The sequence below is a fragment of the Adiantum capillus-veneris genome, chromosome 21 (assembly GCF_014529385.1).
Source record: "Adiantum capillus-veneris isolate H3 chromosome 21, ASM1452938v2, whole genome shotgun sequence".
Taxonomy (NCBI): Eukaryota; Viridiplantae; Streptophyta; class Polypodiopsida; order Polypodiales; family Pteridaceae; genus Adiantum; species Adiantum capillus-veneris.
The window spans coordinates 24,512,489-24,532,110 of NC_140951.1; positions in this window are offsets into that span (position 1 = coordinate 24,512,489).

Below are 19,622 nucleotides of genomic sequence, written 5' to 3' on the forward strand. Positions count from 1 at the left end.
TAGCTTCGCTCATTACACAGATTTGTGCACCTCCATCAATGTAGGTGTTTCCAACCCTCTTTCCTTTTATGTTTACGTCGACAATTGGAAGGATGTCATCCATGTTGCAACCCGAAATTGCTCCGGCTACCTTTGTTTTGGAGCGTCTTGTACTTACCATTTTGGACCATTTTCTCCTTACTTTAGGTGCAAGATGTAGCAGCTGTGGCCATGTAATCTTCGGTCCTTGCTCTGCCACATCCAATGTAAGATCATAGGGCTTAGAACTCTCCCCTAGTTGGAAGTCGGTGATGCCCAATTTCCGTCGTGGCCTGGATGGCCTCTTGCTAGTCTCTCCTCTCATGCTTCTCTCATCATCTGATTGTGTAGCTTTCTCACTCCTAGCTCTTTTCACAGTCATGGATTCAAGTGGTTCTAAAAAGGTTACCTTCTCCTTACCCTTGTCCCTCTCCTTTGCTCTGGGTGGATCCACTACTACGGCTTTTCCTTTCTCTTCTAAAAAGGGTTCCCAATCATCCTTGGTTGCTTGTGGAAGTGCATTGTACCATGATCTAGCTTCTAGCTTCATGAGATGCTTAAAGATTCTAACCCGGGATTCATCCGTATCTTTGTTGCTCACTACACATGCTACTTCAAAGTCATCTAGGAAGTCTGTTACCAAATCCTCCCCTTTCTTTCCTTTAAATGTTGGAAATGCTACACTTGCCATGATTACTGAGAGCGAGCTAGAAAGACACACTGCTTAACTTGCAAAAGTTTTTTTCTTCTTTACAAGGAGGCGTGTATACCCTCTTATACTAGGACATAGATTAGAACTTCAAACGGTACATTGCCTTGTACCAAAGGTAAGACAAATGGTTGATTTGATGCCAGAACCTCAAAAAACCGCTCCCCACCCAGCATGGTGTCAATGACGTGCTGGTAGTGAGCCTTCAAGTCCAGTATTACCTTAATTGAGCGTACACGTGTTGGTATGTGTGATCTGTCTTGAGGTAGGTTGTACTGATTCATGTGAAGCTTAGAGGTGCTTAGTCACTGTTCAAGCTTGTGGGAGATGGTGGTGTTCTTTCCTGAAACAAACTCAGTAGATCCCTAGTTTCTCTAGTGAGAGTGTGAGCCAATGATTCCGTTATCTGTGCTGCAGCATCAGGTGCGACTTGAAAACTGACTGTGATAATTACCTCGGTGACTTGAGTTACCCGATTCTCAAAGTAGAATAGTGTTGATTCTCTATTGTGCAGAGCTCCTTCCATTTTGTTGTTGTGGGTTGGTTGTAGGTTGCGGACATGGTTTCGACCTTCTCCTTCTTCTTCTTGGCACTTGGCCTATGTATATCCACTGGGTTTGGCGTGTTGGTTGACTCTCCCACTCCAAATCGATTACCGTTACGCTTGGCACTCGAGCTTCGATGGAGATGCGGAGTTCGTCTAGTTGTGCTTGGATCTCTTCTTCTTCTGTCGTCCAGTTAGCAAATCCTACTAGCCATTCATCCATTCACAATAGTTTAGGGGTTCTAGTCTTGTAAACTGAAGGGTTTCATGAAAAGATCCTCCGTGGGGGCACCAAATGACGGGAGCAAAGCGAACCCCGAACCCCGAACCCCGAACCCCGAACCCCGATGGCCTCTAAAACACCGGGGACTGAACGGCGCGCCTTGAGCATGTCACAGTAAAGCAAACAGGGGGCACCACCTAGCTTGAGCGGCTAGGACGCAAACAACACACCACCATAAAAAAGTTTTCATCCAAGAGAGATGGATGCTTGGGAGTAATGATGAAGAGGAAGGGGAATGAGATCGAGAGAGAGAGAGAGAGAGAGAGAGAGAGAGAGAGAGAGAGAGAGAGAGAGAGAGAGAGAGAGAGAGAGAGAGAGAGAGAGAATAGCGGCTTAGTAGTTAGGCACCACAGAAGGATGGCGAATCCGCACACCCTTCACGCATACACAAGCTCACTCCACACACAAGACTAGGTGACGATTCCGCACACCTCACATGGGCAAAACATTGCAAGAAAACATACTCACAAAACCTCAAGCTTTATTTAGAGAATAAGGTGATGAAATGGGGAGCATAGGGTAGGGGAAAGAGAAGGGAGAGAGTGGTAGAGCACATGGAGGATAGGTGGGAGCTGATGGCGAAGACTCGCACGAGGGTTATGGCCATCATCCTTCATTTAAATTTCCTTCATCTTCCATAGCCCAAGGGTGTAGCGGTCATGCTCAAGAGGAGCATGGTGATTGCGGTGATGGTGATGGTGTGTGTGTGTGTGTGTGTGCACTAGGCACACACAGTGCATAGTGTACTCTTTGGTGATGTTGTGTGTGTGTTTAGTGTGATGGTGACCCCTCTTTATATAGGGGAGGAGGGGGGAGAAATTCTAGAATTTAGAAATGAAGAAATCATTATCTACATAGGCCATGTGACTGTGGGCCCCACTTGTCTGGCTGTGTGTATATGTGCCAGAACAGCAGTCTCATGAGAGAGAGACTGAGAGAGAGAGATGGGTTGAAAAAAAATGAGAGGTGACATGGAGAATAAATTAATTACAAGAGGGGAGAGAGGGGAGTGTGTTCAGAGGTGAATCTGTGTGCAGATGTGTGTGAACACAAGAAAGGGCAGGTAACCACGCAGTGGGGATGGGTCTGTGGGCACCTTTTTCAGTGAAAGTGAGTGTGTGTGAGTGTGGGGGAGGTTATCTGGCTACAAGACAAGAGACATGGCACCCTTTAGAGAGAGAGGGGGATATTTGGGTCATGGGATATGATAGGAGAGAGAAAAGGGAGGTGGGGTATACTGTTTTGGAAGATAGGATAAGTGGCATGTGAGTTAGGGTGCATTATTGGTGAGTTAGAATGTATTATTGGTGAGGGGTGGGGTAGCTTGAGGGGAGAGAGAAAGGAGAAAGGACAAGGGGAAGAGAGAGGGGGTTGACCTTTTGAGTGGAGGAGAGGAAAACGGACACACGGAGGGGCAACAGTGAAGAAAAAGGAGGCAAGGTGGGGATGGGCTGCCCCGCAAGCATGAGGTGGCCTATTTTAACTTTTTCATATATTTACATAATCATACTTTATTTTTTTCTTACTTTTTCCAATGCCTTTTATCACTCCCTCCCTAAGAGGGGGTTTTCATGGGGTGGGGATGAGAGAAGAGGGGTATGGGAGCTTGGCTTGTGAAAAGCCCCCATCAACACCTAAGTTTATGAAAGTTACAACTGGGTTGACTATGAAAATTCCAAGACCAAAGAGGGACACAAGGTGAAGGCAGTGTCAAGGGAATCCATGTCAGTAGTGGCTAATGGATCTGTGAAAGGGAAAGGCTCCTATACACCCATCACCTTCATAAAAGGGGCAAATGATGGCATCCCTCTTCACAATCCATTTGAAGCACTTCACGGAAATAAATACCTTGACTCCGGATTCTCCTGGGGCCAGAAAAGTGAAGATCAGGTAGGGGTCAAATGTTGAAGAGTTTGTTCCCCTATCTCAATGACAGAAGTCCTGAATATTTAGTCATGGAACGTGAAAGCTTTCAAAGACCCAAAAGAAGCACTCCCTCTTTTGGGAGGAAGCTAGAAAGGAGAATGAGGTGGATTGCTTGGCCATACAAGAACCTCATTTTGATGCTCGCATCAAAAGAAAACAAGTGTTGGAGAAGAAGTTGGTGTTTTATGGAGTGGGAGTGGATGGGTTCTCAGTGGCATCCTTTCTATTGTGGACATGGATTCGGAGCCAAAGTGGTCCTTAATCACCCTCTAGGAGAGCCCTAGGAGTGGGAGTCTTGTGGGAAGATTAGCCTATCACTATAGTCAACATGCATGGATCGTGCAATGCAAAGGATAGAGCCAAAATGTGGATGCACCTTAGGGACTCCCCATTGAAGGGAAGTGGCTGTTGATGGGAGACTTTAATATGGTGGAGCAGAGCAAGGACAGAACTTGATCAATGAGTCTGTTGGAAGGTTCTAAATAAACTAAATGGCTGGGGCTATGTTGGACCTTTGGGAGGTGGGTCTGTGGAACAACATGCTAGGATTCACGTACACAAGCCTACAATATGCCCGCATGGCTTCCCAGATGGACAGGTGCTACTGCTCTCACCAGGCTGATTGGATTTCATTTCTTTTTGAGATGAAGGTGCTTCCAACAAAGAGCATGTTGGACCATCTACCGCATCTAAAACTTGGGTACTGGGGCTCACCTAGTAAAAGACCCTCTATTCAAAAGGCTAACAAAAAAAGCTTCAAGTAAAATCAACAAAGATTTCTATCTTGAGAAACCTAAATATTGGGACCTCTTTCCCCAAAGTACATAAAAAGAAATCAAAATCTCAATCCCTAGGATGAAAAAGAATAGGGAAGAGCATTGGAAGAATCTCGAAGAGGAGGTGGCTAGTCTATCTTCTAAGAAAGCTACTAGGCTAGCCACTGAAGATGAACACAAAAGGTGGCTAGAAGCTAAAGCCAAACTGGATGAGCAAAATCTAAAGGAGGTAAGGAGGGCAAGGTTAATATCTAGGGAGATATTCCTCCAACGAGAGAGGACGCTAATCAAGCAAATTTTTTAGGGCCTTGAAAATCATGAAGAGTCCGGAATCCATCCCCTCACTCATTTGGTAGAATGGGAAAGTTACATAAGACCAATACATAATGGCAAGGATGATTCTTGATCACCTTAGCCAGATCATTGGCCAGTCAGAAACCCTCTCTTAGGAAGGGGATGAAGCCAGAGAGACCTTGCTTGACAATATCAGCATGAAGGTTTTCCAACTTGAAGTTAATCTTTTTGAGATGGTCTTTTATGAATATGAATTCTCGCTTGTCTTGCAAGATCTTGGCAAGGAGAAGTCCCCTGGTTGGGACAGACTGACCACTAAATTCTTCAGGAATTTTTGGGAGGACCTCAAGGGACAAGTCATGTGTGGCAAATGAGGCCTTTGTCAAGGGGTCATTGGATCTCAATGTGAAAAGAGGGCTTATTAAGCCTATGCCAAAACATGTTTGTTTCTCATAGCTTAAGCACCGACATCCAATAACTATGATGTCTATGGCATACAAAATCATTGCCAAGACAATCGCCCTTAGGATGGCCCCCCTTCTAGAAAAATTTATCTCCCCTCATCAACACAGTTTTATCAAAGAAAGGTCAATATATGGAAACATATTGACTGCAAAGGTTGACATTGAGTACGCAGCCTTCACAAAGCAAGAGTGCATTTTTTTGCAGTTATATTAGGACAAGGCTTATGATAAGATCTTGTGGTCCTACATTGAAGATGTTTTGAAGTTTCTGGGATTTGGGCCTCGCCTTTGTTGGCTTTTACACACTCCAGGTAGTACTGGTGCCAATCTAAGCTCTTGCTCAATGATAGAATTGTGGGCTCCTTTGAAGCTAAAAGATTGATCAAGCAAGGATGCCCCATGGCCCCTCTTCTCCTTGCTATTGGGTCACATATGCTAATAAAAATGCTTGACAATGCTTCTACGTGGGGGAAAATACAAGGGTTAACCTTGCCTAGTAACAACCTGCTCCTGGCCAAGATGTTTGCGGACGACTCTCTTCTCTTTTTGAAAGCTTTACCTCATGTGCTTAGAAAGGCTCTACAGATTGTGAAACATTTTTTGTGGCCTTAGGGTCAAAGTATAGTATCAAGAAGTCTAGAATAATTTCCTTGACAAAAACAACTCATTTGACCCATCGGCATGGTTAGGGGAGATTGTGTCTAAAGGTAGGATTTTTTGGCATCTAGGGGCCCCTTCATGGGTGGGTGTTACTAAAAAACAAATTCTCCAATGGATCCTTGAGAAGATACAAAGGAAAATGAAAAGGTGGGAGTATGCATTGCTTCCCTTCCAGAGTCGGATCAGGGTGATCAAATCATTTATGCTTCCTTATATTGCCTTCACTAGCCCGCTTCTCAAAATAGTCAAATGTAACTAGAAGGAGTTCTTGGAACCTATTCAAAGTCTATTCTAATGGAGGAATAACACTAGAACCTTGATGCCATGGCATTGAGAAAATTTGAAGGGTATTTCTCGATTGTTAGTCCAAGAAGGCCTTGGAATTATCAACACTATTGTTCATGTTGAGGCCAGCTGCGCCAAGTTTGTGGTCTCAATTGCAAAACAAGACTAGTCTTGGGCTACCATGACCAAGGATATGATAGATAAGGTAAAAATTTGTTATGAAGGTGGTCAATGGAAAGAGATAGAGATGCATGAAAAACGTTTTAGCCCCAGCTAGTGCAAAAGTAAAATAGAGCAACATGAGGCACTGGAATGGGGTGAATTAACCAGATATTTCCAAAACTCCATCTTTCATTGGGTCCCCTGGCTATCTAAAGTTGTTGGAGTTATCATGAACCCTTATTGGAGAGAAACTGCAAGAAGAATGAACAATAAAGGGCTTCAGCAAACTAGGCCACTTTTGGGATAGAAATAGCAAGTTCTAGAAATCCTCTAACCAGGTGGCTGCCAAGTTTCAACTCAATGGCACTGAGAATATACTTGTCAACATGGCTATAGAGAACTTGGAAAATGTTCTCGTGCTAATTTGCGAATCTACTTTCGAGTGGAAATCTTGGAAATGGACCATGAGTAGACTATCCTCTAAGCCCCATACCAAGGACATTAACCAAGTGATAATACATGAGGCTGATTGGTTTGCTCCTTAAAACAAGCAGTGGAGGAAGCACTGGACAGAGGCTGAAGGAGTACGAGCGAAAGTGTGACGTGAGAGAGAGTGCGAGAAGAAGAGCACGACGATATGGTGAACTCGCTCTACTGTAATGTGTAGAGCATAGTGAGTTCTTATTAGGTTTTTACAAAAGAATATGTGTACATACCTGGCGGCCCGCCCACTTACCTGGGCGACCACATTGGGCTTTATACCCCAAAAACCTCCCACTTAAAGTCCAATGTGGTACTTTAAGTGTGAGAGAAGCTACTATACAAGCTAATATACAAGAGATGTAGAGAAGTGATGTACTACCCTACACCTAACTGCTTGCGAAAATGCGCAAAGCTCTGTGAGGGAAGTCCTTTTGTAAGTAGATCAGCAGGATTTTCTGTGGTGTGAACTTTGACAAGCTGAAGTTGCTTATCCTCGAGCATTTCCCTGATGAAATGATACTTCACATCCACATGCTTTGTCTTTGAGTGATAAACTGGATTACGAACCAATTGTATAGCACTTTGACTATCACAATATAACATAGGCATCTCTTCTTTGATTCCCAAATCTGTTACTAGTCGATTAAGCCAAATTGATTCTTTGCATGCCTCTGATGCTACAACATATTCAGCCTCTGTAGTAGATTGAGTAACACAATCTTGTAATCTAGAACACCATGATACTGCTCCACCAGCCAATGTAAAGACATACCCTGACGTAGACCTTCGGTTGTCTAAGTCACGTGCATAATCTGAGTCTGTAAAACCCTTTACACTTAGCTCCTGACTCCCATAGCATATACGCATACTCTTTGTAGCTTTCAGGTATCTCAATATTCCTTTCACTGCCTCCCAATGTTTCTTGCCCGGGTTTGACATGTATCGACTTACTACTCCCATTGCAAATGCAATGTCTGGGCGAGTAGCAATCATTGCATACATTAAACTACCCACTGCAGATGCATATGGAATCTTATCCATTTCAGCCTGTTCTTCCTCAGACACAGGACAATCTTGTTTTCTAAGTTTCACATATGGTGGCAATGGAACACTCAATGCCTTTCCCTTCTCCATATTGAAACGTTGCAAAACCTTGTCAATATACTCTATTTGAGATAACCAAATCAACTTCTTTGATTTGTCTCTCTCAATGCGCATACCAAGTATATGACTTGCCTCACCCATGTCTTTCATGTCAAACGATTTTTCCATCTTTGACTTCAAAGCTGAATATTCTTCCAAGTGCTTGCCAGCAATCAACATGTCATCCACATACAAAATAAGGATCAGCCAAATGCCATCCTTAGCCTTCTTTGTATATAGACAGTGATCGAACTCACTACGTTTGTAGCCTTGAGAAAGCATAAACTTGTGGAACTTATGGTACCATGCCCTCGGTGATTGTTTTAAGCCATAAAGACTCTTTAACAACTAGCATACCAAATCTTCCTTGCCTTTCTCAACAAACCCTTCTGGCTGCTGCATGTAAATTTCCACATCTAAATCACCATGCAAGAACGCTGTCTTGACATCCATTTGGTGCAACACCAAATCTAATATGGAAACCAATGCAAGAAAGCATCTCAATGTAGTCATCTTGACGACCGGAGAGAAGACTTCATCAAAGTCAATGCCTTGTTCTTTCTTAAAGCCCTTGGAAACAAGCCTTGCTTTGTACTTTGGCTCACTATCATGAGCGGTGATCTTATACCTGTAAACCCATTTACAAGGTAGAGCCTTTTTGCCCTGTGGTAATTTAACTAGCTTCCATGTCTGGTTTTTATGCAGAGCTGTCATCTCTCACTGCATGGCCAATTGTCAATTCCCGGAGTCCTTCATTTGCAATGCTTCCTTGTAACATGAAGGCTCATTGCAATCAGTCAACATGACATAGTTCATAGATGGAACAAACCTATCAGAAGGTCGCGTGATACGTCCAAATCTACGCACAAAAGGTGGCTTCAGGCTCAGCCACAACCTGTGGTTCCAATCTATCCTGTCCTTGCTCCTCTTGAGCCCTGACATTTTGTCTTGCACGTACAGGTCCATCTTCTTGGAAGACAACTCTTCTAATCTCCTCAACCCTCTCTGGTTTAGAATAATATTTGGATTCATTAAAGTGAACATCATTGCTGCGGACAACCTTTCTGGATTCGGGATCCCAAAGTCTGTACCCCATCTCACCAGAATTACCATAGCCTAGAAAGATGCACTTTCTACTCTTTGGCTCAAGTTTGTTCCTAAATTCCTTTGGAAGGTGAGTATATGCCTCACAACCAAAGACTTTGAGATGCTTGTATGAGGGCATTTTGCCTGGCCATACCATCTCTGGAACTGAATCCTTCTGCAAAACCTTGCTAGGAGATCTATTTACAAGATGAACAGCTGTTGATACAGCTTCAGCCCAAAACCCATTTGGCATCTGTGCATTAGACAACATACTTCTGACATTCTCTTGTATGGTCCTATTCATCCTCTCAGCAACACCATTTTGAGGAGGATTGTAAGGAGCAGTAAGTTCACGTTTTACACCTTTTGACTCACAAAAGTCCTGAAAGGCCTTTGAAACATACTCTCCACCATTGTCAGTGCGTAAGCATTTAAGCTTCTTGCCACTCTGATTCTCCACAAGTGTCACAAACGTTTTGAAAACACTAAACGCTTCATCCTTGTGCTTGAGAAAGTAAACCCATACTTTCCTCGAGTAATCATCTATAAATGTCATAAAGTAATGAGCTCCCCCTAGAGATAGGTTAGGCATAGGTCCACACAAATCACTATGAACAAGTGCCAACTGTGTATCTCTTCTACTGCTTCTATGCTTATATGGATGTTGTGTTTGCTTACCATATAGACAATGTTCACAGAATTCAAAATCATTAAATGAAAAGCCATGCAAATAACCAGAACGAGACAAGATTTCCATTCCCTTCTTGGACATATGTCCTAACCGGCTATGCCACAAAGAAACGTTCGGCTGCTCGGTTACATTGATTACATTTTTAGAGACATTTGATACATAAATCATGTAAAGTCCTCTAGACTTTACTCCATGTGCTACTGTCATAGAACCCTTGGATATCTTCCACATGTTCTGTCCAAAAGTGGTGACGTAGCCAGCATCATCAAGTAAACCTGTGCTGATCAAGCTGTTTGTAATTGCGGGAACATGTCTCACATTCTTCAGCGTGAAAGAAGAGCCATTCTGAAACTTCAATTGAACATCTCCAACACCTAAGATCTCACATGTCTGCCCATTGCCTAGCCGAACATGATCTTTAGTGGTCACATAAGAGGTAAACCACTCCTTGTTTGGAGACACATGAAGTGATGCCCCTGAGTCTATAATCCAGTCACTCAGTGCATTTCCATCAGATGCTGTAAGAAGAACTGAGTCCATTGTATTCTTCAAGAAGTAGATGTCTCCTGACACTAGACTGTCATCCTCTGCAACAATGTTTGTCACATTTATTTCTTGAATCTTCACTGAGGACTTGTTCTTCTCACCATGGTCTTCAGCTTTCTCTTTTCCTTTTTCTGCTTTCCATTCTCTACAGTCTCTTTTCATGTGACCCTTCTTGCCACAATGGTAGCATTCTATGTCACTCTTGCCTTTAGCACTGCGGGACTTGCTACGAGACTGATTCCTCTTTCCACCTTTGTACTTTTCTTTGGTCGTTCCCCTGACAACTAAGGCTGTTCCTTTGCCTTTGTCCATTGTCTTTCTATTGGTTTCTTCAGTAAGCAGACTTCCTTCTACACCTGCTATGTTCAAACCATCTGGAGGTGCAGAATTACTCAAAGCTGTGCAAAAAGTGTCCCAACTTTCCGGCAATGTGATCAACAGGAACATAGCTCTAACAGGTTCATCAAACTTGACACCTTGAGCTGACAATTGACTGTAGATTGTGTTGAATTCATTCAGATGATTGGACATAGGTGTCCCTTCCTCTCATCTTCAAGTCAACAAGCTTCTTAAGCCAGTATACCTGTGAAGCTGCACTCTGCTTCTCATAAAGATCACTCAGCTTTAACCATGCTTAATAAGCCGACATCTCGTCTGCTACATTGAAGTAAACGCTTTCTGCCAAAGTCAGCATAATGGTAGAAAGTGCCAATTCATCCATTTCGCTCCATTCATCTTCGTCCATATATTCTGGTTTTATCCCCTTGAGCTTTATAGGTTTTATCTGCTTCTTTTGTACCAACACGTGCCAAATCTGCTTCTTCCACAATGGGAAATTGGTTCCATCCAGCTTCTTGATATTGTAAAGAGCAGTGTCCTGTGATCCAGCCATAGCTACGCTTCACAGTAGTTTACTTTCCTGGGAAAAATTCGGCAGAGTTTCCCCTGTAAACTGACCTCTGAACCAATATCAACCTGTCAAATGAACCAAGAAAGCTTCAGATTCTGCATAAATTTCGGCAGAGTCTCCTTTGTAAAATGGCTCTGGTGTACTCAAAAAACAGACCAAGAAACAGCTCAAAAAACCACTGTCTCTCTAACACTGTAAGCTGTGGGTAAACCTGTCCTGCACCTGTACTGTCTCTCACTGTCCGGTCACTGTCTTGTAAGCATAGACTGCGACAATGCCTCAATGGCAGTAAAGCAAAGATGCAATCCCAACTGTCTAACTCACAGTCAATACATCCTAGCTGCCTATCTAAGGGTGCTCGAGGGATCGCTCCAAGACCTGTATCACCGAAAGGATCTCAACATTCGAGAATCCCCCAGCTCAATAAAACCTCACTCAAACATCAATAAAGGCTGCAGTAAATGTGACAGTACATAGACTTCCCACAAAGTCATACATTCTCAAATTTCCCACTATATGCTGTAACCGCTGCGGCGGTTGTTTTCTACGTGACTCACAACCAGCAAACCCTCAACAGACATACATCATCTCTGACAATACATCCCATGTGGAAGTCCCTGCAATGTCAGGATGAAATATGGAATATCAAGCAGCAAACACGAGCTACCTGATGAACTAGTGAATGTCGCCTACAGTCTGTGTGTAGATGCGCCCGTGTCGTATGTGACACGCCTCCAAGAACTGTGAGCCGTCCTTCAATGTGTAGACAACCACAAATCAACACTCTGGGAGTGCCGATATCCTCAGCACCTGCAGTCGTAGGCCGAAACCCCAAATTTGCAGAGTCGGATCTGCACCCGCTGAGACCACGTAGTAGAAAATGGCATGCGCAAAACTTTGTCGAAGCCGAACAGTGGCCGAGATGACCTCAGAATGAAATTCTGAGAACACCATGCCCTTCGGGCTTGCCCACAAGATTTGGGGCCCCTGTCAAATCTCACTCCAATCTGAGCAGGTGACTCTGGCTACCTGCAAATGCTGCCCTGAGCCTCGATCTGAGCTGTGATACCAGTTGAAGGAGTACGAGCGGAAGTGTGACGCGAGAGAGAGTGCGAGAAGAAGAGCACGACGATATGGTGAACTCGCTCTACTGTAATGTGTAGATCATAGTGAGTTCTTATTAGGTTTTTACAAAAGAATATGTGTACATACCTAGCGGCCCGCCCACTTACCTGGGTGACCACATTGGGCTTTATACCCCAATAGAGGCTAGATGGGTAGAGGTTACAAAGAACATTTGGAATCCACAATGGACTCAATCTATGAAGATATTTTTATGGAAGATTTTATGTGGGGCCTTGCCGACAGGCATCAAGATTCAAGCACATGGAAAGGGCCCAATAGATGTTCAAAGTGAAAACTGTAGAGTGAATACCTCTCTCCCTTTTCATTGAATTCCCTTGCTATTAGAGGCCTTGCTGAATAGATGTGCAAATGGATACAAAGAACGTGGAAGATAGGGTTTTTCAAGAAGGATTTGTGCCTTGATGGCAAAGAGTTTTGTGCTTCTAATCTGTATGAAAATTGTCAGATATTGTTTCTCCAATAATATCTAGAAGGCCAGGAATTGGTAGGTCTTTGATAGCGACATCTCTCTGGCTAGCTTCTTTGAGTCTGTTCAAGAAAGCAAGGAGATAATATATATGGTAGGTAAAATGCATAACGCAGATGATTGGCTTAGGGGAAACCCTCTCCATCAGGCAACCACTTCTTTGGATTTTTGTAATATTACGCCATTGGATACTTGTAACTAAGCTTAGTTGTAAGCCTTTTTCCCTCAAGGCTCGGCCTGAGCTTGGGATTGGTTTGTATATTTCTAGGTGACATTTTATTCAATCACTCACAATTGTGAGTTTTGCAAAAAAAAAAAAAGATTATGTAGAAGGGATGGGTGTCATGTTCTAAAATATGTATACGAAGGTAACTTTGTGCATGCATTAGAGCTCACATCCACATCTTGCCATTGGCCAATTTTTTAAACCTCATACCAAGGGCATCTAACAAGCATTAATGCATGAAGCTGATTTTTTGCCCCTTTGAACAAACAATGGAAGAAATCATGGTCGAAAGTGCGATGGGTTGAGGCCAGAAAGAACATTTGGAATCCACAATTTCCTCATTTTATGAAGGTGTTTTTATGGAAGGTCCTATGGGGGGATTTTTCGACACGCATCAAAATTTAGGCATGAGGTATTGGGTCCGGTAGATGCTCCAAGTGTAGAGTGGCTAGTGAAGACCTCACCCACCTCTTCATGGAATGCTCAACAATTAGAGGCTTGGTTGGGAAGGTGCACACGTGGATACAAAGAATGTGGAAGATAGGGTTATTTAAGAAGGATCTTTTCCTTGGAGGAAAATAGTTTCTAAGTCCTACACTCTTAACATGTACTCAAATTGTACGATATTATTTATTTTGCAATATTTGGAAAGTCAAGAACGGACATGTATTTGATGGTGACCTCTATGTGTCTAGCTTTTTTTTTTCCATAAACGCTTTGGGAATGTATTAGATAAGAAACACTGTTACAAAATACTGGTGGAGATTACAAAATTCTTGAGATATGCTGGGGAGGGTAGAGCTCGATAGAGACACTTGATCAAAACCAAAATTACTTAGATTGTTCCAATCACTAGTTACTTCCATTAGGTAAAGTGCTAAGAGGTGAGCTATGAGTCTTAAGCCATTAAAATGCTGTCTTCGTAGCTTCTCTTCTTCAGCCTTGCAGTCATCAATCATCCTCTACAGGTGAGTGTAAGAGTCGTCTAACAGAACTTCTTGCTGCTTATTGATATTTGCGCTGTTGTAGTATCCCATGCAGTCATTTAGCACCTTTTGATTAGCTTCATATATTCTGCACTGGTCCAGTTTGAGCTGATTCATCTGCAAAGAGAAATGAGCAAACCGTATCCTCAGACTTTTCGTCTGGTAAGCATTGTTAAATATGCTGTCATTTCTTTCAAGCCAAATTAACCAAAAAAAATCTCCTCTTATCCTGCTCCATATGATAGAATAAAGAGAGACCAAGTCCCCCAGTAGTTATTGTTTCTAGTTGGGGGAGGAGCCCAGAGCCCTACATAAGGGACACAGTATGTTAGAGTTAGCTGAGCAGTTGAGGAAGAGGTGGGGGATTTGCTTGTGAATCTTTTACAGATCCCTTGGCCCATTCCAGCCGCCCTGAATCTGCTTCCAGTTCATACTGCGTTGTGTAGAATTAGCCAGAGAAGAACAGAGTGTTTGCCTGGGATTTCTTTGCTCCAGATGTCCTGGAACTTGAAATTCCATTGTTTCTGAGAATAACTTACCTTCCATTTTTTGTTGAGGTTGATGTGAAGCAGACAGGGAGGAAGATTAGGGGGGTGGTGGAGAGCACTGCCATTGACCTAGTAGAACGTTTTTGGGGATAGGTCGAAGGATGGTGAGAGAGACCACTCCGTATCTTTTGGGAAGAGTGCTTTTCTTGAGTCAATAAGAATTATCTCCCACGGCTGTAGTTGGTGGGAACCTAGAAGTTCTGAGTGGGTAAGCCATCTTGAATCCTCTGAAGACCAAAGGTATTTCCAGGAGAAAATTCCTTTGTTATGGATTCGTCTTGCTGTCCTAGTCTGGGGCTAGGGTGAGGGGGGGGATAGGAAGAAGCAACCACCAAATTGATTCCTGGGACCTGATGCCAAGACTGTATTTAGACTCCCAATTGACTCTCAGGCTCGGTCTATACCTGTTCCAGGCCTTCCATATTGATTTAAGAAGGTCAGACCCTTTAGGTATGACGTCAAAGGGCCAAAAAAAAGGGTGCACCATGGGAGGTTGGTGACTCCTTGGATCCCTTTAAGTTGGAACCTGTCTAAATGACGAAACAATAGGGAGGCCCATTCCTCTTCTGGCTGGTCGAGAGCTCTAAGCACTAGTTTTGTGGCTATTTTGTCGGCCCAATCAATGATGTTGGTGAGCCCAAGTCCGCCTTGTTCCTTAGGGAGGCAGCATACTTCCCATTTTACTTTTTCTACTCCTTTCTTGAGAGGGTCCCCTATCCAAAGGAAGTTTCTGTAGATCTTGGTGATTTCTTTTAGATGCTCATCCGGGGGTCTCCAACAGGAGAGAAAGTCTAATACATAGCTAGTGATGTAGTGCTTGATCACTAGGGCTTTGCTTGCTAGGTTTTCTTGGAAGCCTAGCCAACGATTCATCTTAAATGCGAATTTCTCTAGGACCCATTCCCACCTTTGTTTCATGGTAGCTTTGAACCCGAATGGTATGCCTAGCAGTCTAAAGATCATTCCGTCCCTTAAGATGGAGCAGCCTTGTTCGAGGATCCACCTAGGGAGGGGGGAGAGCAAGGCTCTGATGCCCGTTTTGGAGCCCGAGGCCATGCAAAAGATGTGTAAGAAACTCCAAAATTCCCACAGGGATTGCTCGTCATTTTGAAGGAAGCCATTGGTGTCATCTGCGAACTGCACTAGACACTGTTGTCTACCATTAGGGAGAGAGATGCCTTTGATACTGCCTTCCATCATTTTCCTTTTAATTAACCAGTTGAGTGAGGCAGCTGCAGCAACAAAAAGGAGTGGGGCAAGTGTGCATCCCTGTCTAACCGATCGACTTAGGGGAAAGGGTTCGGAGAGAGAGTTGTTAATGGAGATTCTAGCTTTGGCATTGCCCAGAAGCGTAAGGACAAACCTGACCATTTTGGGACTGAGGCCCATTATTTGTAAGCATTTGATGAGGAAAGACCACTCAAGCCGATCATAAGCTTTGTCGAATTCGACTTTCACAAATACGTAGTCTTGTTCAGACTCTTCCGCAAGCTCTATGCCTTCCCACATTTCGATGACAGCTTCCATGATTCTTCTGCCTTTGATGAAACCCTTTTTCTTGGAAGAGATCCATTCGGCAAGTGCTAGGGTTAGCCTGATGGCGACTGCTTTGGCAAAGATTTTGTAGGCCACATTGAGCATAGTTAGAGGCCTCCAATTGGAGATGTCTTCCTTGGGCCCTTTTCTATGCAGCAGTTTGATGACTCCCGTATTTATCTAGATTGGCAGAGCTCCATACGACAGAGATTCTTCCCAGACAAGAACCAACGTTGGTGACAAATCATCTTTAAAAACTTGATAGAATTCAGCAGGTAGGCCATCCACCCCTGGCGTTTTCTTGATCTTGAGCGAGTCTATGGCTCGTTTAATTTCCCAGATCGAGAGGTCTGAGTCCAGCTGGGAGGCAATAAGAGGAGGGATAACCTTTTTGCTGCAATTCTTTATCTGTAGCCTGGCTTCAATTTTACCATCGGACATTGACTCTGGGGGATTGAGCATGGTTGAGAAATATTCTTTGGCAAGTTCCAAGTTTTCAGCCTCCGAGGATGCTTTCCCATTAGGTCCCTGGAGCAAGGGGATGTTTTCCCTTTGGTTATTTTTCTTGAGGAGCTTGAACATCTCCTTAGTTGGTTTGTCAATTTTCCGTGCCCAGTAGACTCTGAAAAAGTCGGCCGTGTGCTTGATGGTGAGATCTTCTTCTACCCTTAGCTGCTGCCTTAACGTTGCAATTTTGTCCTGGGTTTCTCTGTCTAGATTATTGGGTGCGTCCAAGTTAATTAAGGCATTGTAAATGCCATCTTTCCTTTTCCTTCGGATCTCAAAGACCAGCTTCTTGTAATTGATGAGGGTGCGGTGGGTTCTGCCGACGGACTCTACCTGGGCTTTCACTGGGGTAGTGCCTTTAGAGAATTCTTGTACCCATATGGCCTTGACGCTGTCACGTACTTCTTCCAGTTGGTATAGGGAGGGATCAATGTGAAACCAATGATTACGGATTTTGTTACATTTTTCATCAATAGTGATGACTAAAGGGTAGTGATCAGAGGCACAAGAAGTGAGCCTAGGCTTAGCTTTAATGCGGTTGAAGCTTCTAGCCAGTGGGACGTTAATGAGGCATCTGTCCAATCGAGCTTTCCTGGCGTTCTCACCTTGCGAGTACTTTTGCCAGATTGTGAGCGGGATGGAAACACACACAACGCCTCTATAATGACCCGACAGACACTCTTGGGATGACACACACACACACACACACACACACACACACACACACACACACACACACACACACACACACACACACACACACACACACACACACACACACACACACACACACACACACACACACACTATGGGGCATCACTCAGCTTACACAACCCGCCTGGCCGAGACAAAGCACACACCGATGGAGTGAGAGGAGAGAGACTACCCATTTACCCACTCCACATAGGGAGACACACACACATACACACCCAAAACACTTAGCTCAAAAGAGGAGAATTTCTGATGTTTAGATACAATTGAGCTTGGGCCAACACCAATGGGGCAAATAGCTCACACAATATGGGTAAAATATGCCAGATACAATCACAAATTGGAGCAGAAGCTTTGCTCATAGGAGAAACTTACACAGCCCAAAAAACAGAAAAAAAATGAAGAATTTTGCAAAATGGACAGCTCCATCACATCCGGAACGGCCCAAAACCCCAGTCTACAATGTCAAAGTGCTCAAATCCGACCTCGGACGAGCAGTTTATGACCAAAACAGGCTCCAAAATAGCAAAAACTCAGTTGCGGCTGTTCCTCCTCTTGTCTCCACTTTTTTTCTGGTCTTCTCTCAGGTTTTTCAGTTCCCACACTTAGCTTTATTACTTGGGCACCTTTGGTCTTTTAGTTGACCTCAAACGGACCCCCAACAGGCCAAAAAGTGGCCTCGCAGTGCATAGTTGTCACCCTGCTGCATCCGCACACCTGGCACTCAACTTTTTTCAATAATGCATCCGGCCACCACATGAAGTGGCCCCCAAAGATGGTCCTCATGATGAACTTTTTACATAATTATCACAAGAAAACACCCACGTTGTGTCCGTACTTTTCTACGTGCAAGTCTTGACCCCATTCGACCTCCTGACGCCAATAGATGGCATCTGACGCACTTGCTTAACTCATGTCGTCGGCCTGTGGATAGCTTCCTTGAGAAGTTTTACGCGCTACCAACTCCTCATTATTATAGAAACAACACACTGATAGTGGCAACGATGAAAATTGTTTTCAGAAGCAAAAAGCTTAGGGAGCAGGAGGTACCAGCTCCAACCAAGAAGTTTAATGATTTGGTGCAAAGGGCACTGAAGGTGGAACAGCAGGCCAAGAAGGAAAAGGGTCACAAAAAGAGAAGGTCCAGTAGCAGTAGCTCTACTACTGAGAGTTCTGATTCCAGTGAGGTGTCCAACAGCTTTGAAAGCAGCTCTAATGAACGGTCCAAGGAGAAGTCAAAGAAGGGATCTTGGACCAAGAAAATTGAAGAAATGTCTAGAGAGATTGCCGAGATTAGCCACACTAGTTGACAGCCAGTTCGGAAGATGGAGACTTGGTGTTCGAAATGCAAATCCAAGGACCATATCTCCAACGAGTGCCCACAATGTACCTACTGTAAGGATTTTGGTCATTTATGGAACAATTGTGGTATCAGGATTCATCACTTTAAGAAGGGCAAAGACCTGTCGGTGGTCGCATATACTGAACCAGTGAAGGTAGAACCCGTCAAAGTATCTCAAGAGGAGAGACCAGGTACCAGTGGTACTGGTCAAGGACGTGGCCGATTCCAAACGGGTATGGGCCGAGGCGGAGGACGTGGCAACTTCCAGAATAGGAGCATGAATTGCTAACACTTGTGGGAAGTTCGGCCATTTCGTAGCTCAATGCCCAGATGCACCTGCAACTACTGCTACTGAGGCTAAGGCACCAGAGCCAGTCCTAGTACGGGTAGTCACAAGAAGCAAGGGTGTAGTGATTGAAGAAATTCCAGATACTTCAGAAACACCAGTCACTACTACCAGCAGCAAGTGGGCTCAACAAAGAGAAATTTGGAAGGCCAAGGGTAAAGAGAAGGTGGTAGATGAATGGCAAGAGCAGAGAGAACTAGCGGCTAAAATCACGGAGGATTTAACCAAGAAGCTTCCAGAGCAGCTAGAAAGTTCCGAAGCCCGAGTCATTCAGAGGATACCAGCCCAATCAGCTGATAAAGATCAGTCAATACCGGCCATACCTGAGACCATGCTGGCTGCAGTACAAGGAATGGTTGATGAACTGAGAGTTGATGGAAGGATTGGAAGCACTGCAAAAGAGGAATGACAGTGTGAAGATACAACGAGTTCTTCGAGCTCTGACAACCAGTCTGACCAAGAGAGAGAAGAAATCCATGTTAAAGTTTGTGATAGAATTCATAAGCTGACTGTAGAGTTGGAGGATATCAGAAAAACCTTGCTTGAAGTGGCAAAATTCATCAGACAGCGCAGGAAAGCTGAGGCGGAGGCCAGAATAGTGGACCTGACGGCCGTCCGAGATGATGAAGTTCTCCTCATTCAGGTGGACTACAAGGTGCCGAAGCAATGGGAACCTCTTTCAAGTGTTATCTTGTGGAGGAGCAGGAGTCAATATAATGGGAGTTCATCTCCAGCAGAGAATGGGTATCACGAATCTAAAGCCATCGTCATTTAAAGTGCGAATGGCAGATCACAGAGTGGTATAAGCTATGAGCATGATTGAAAATA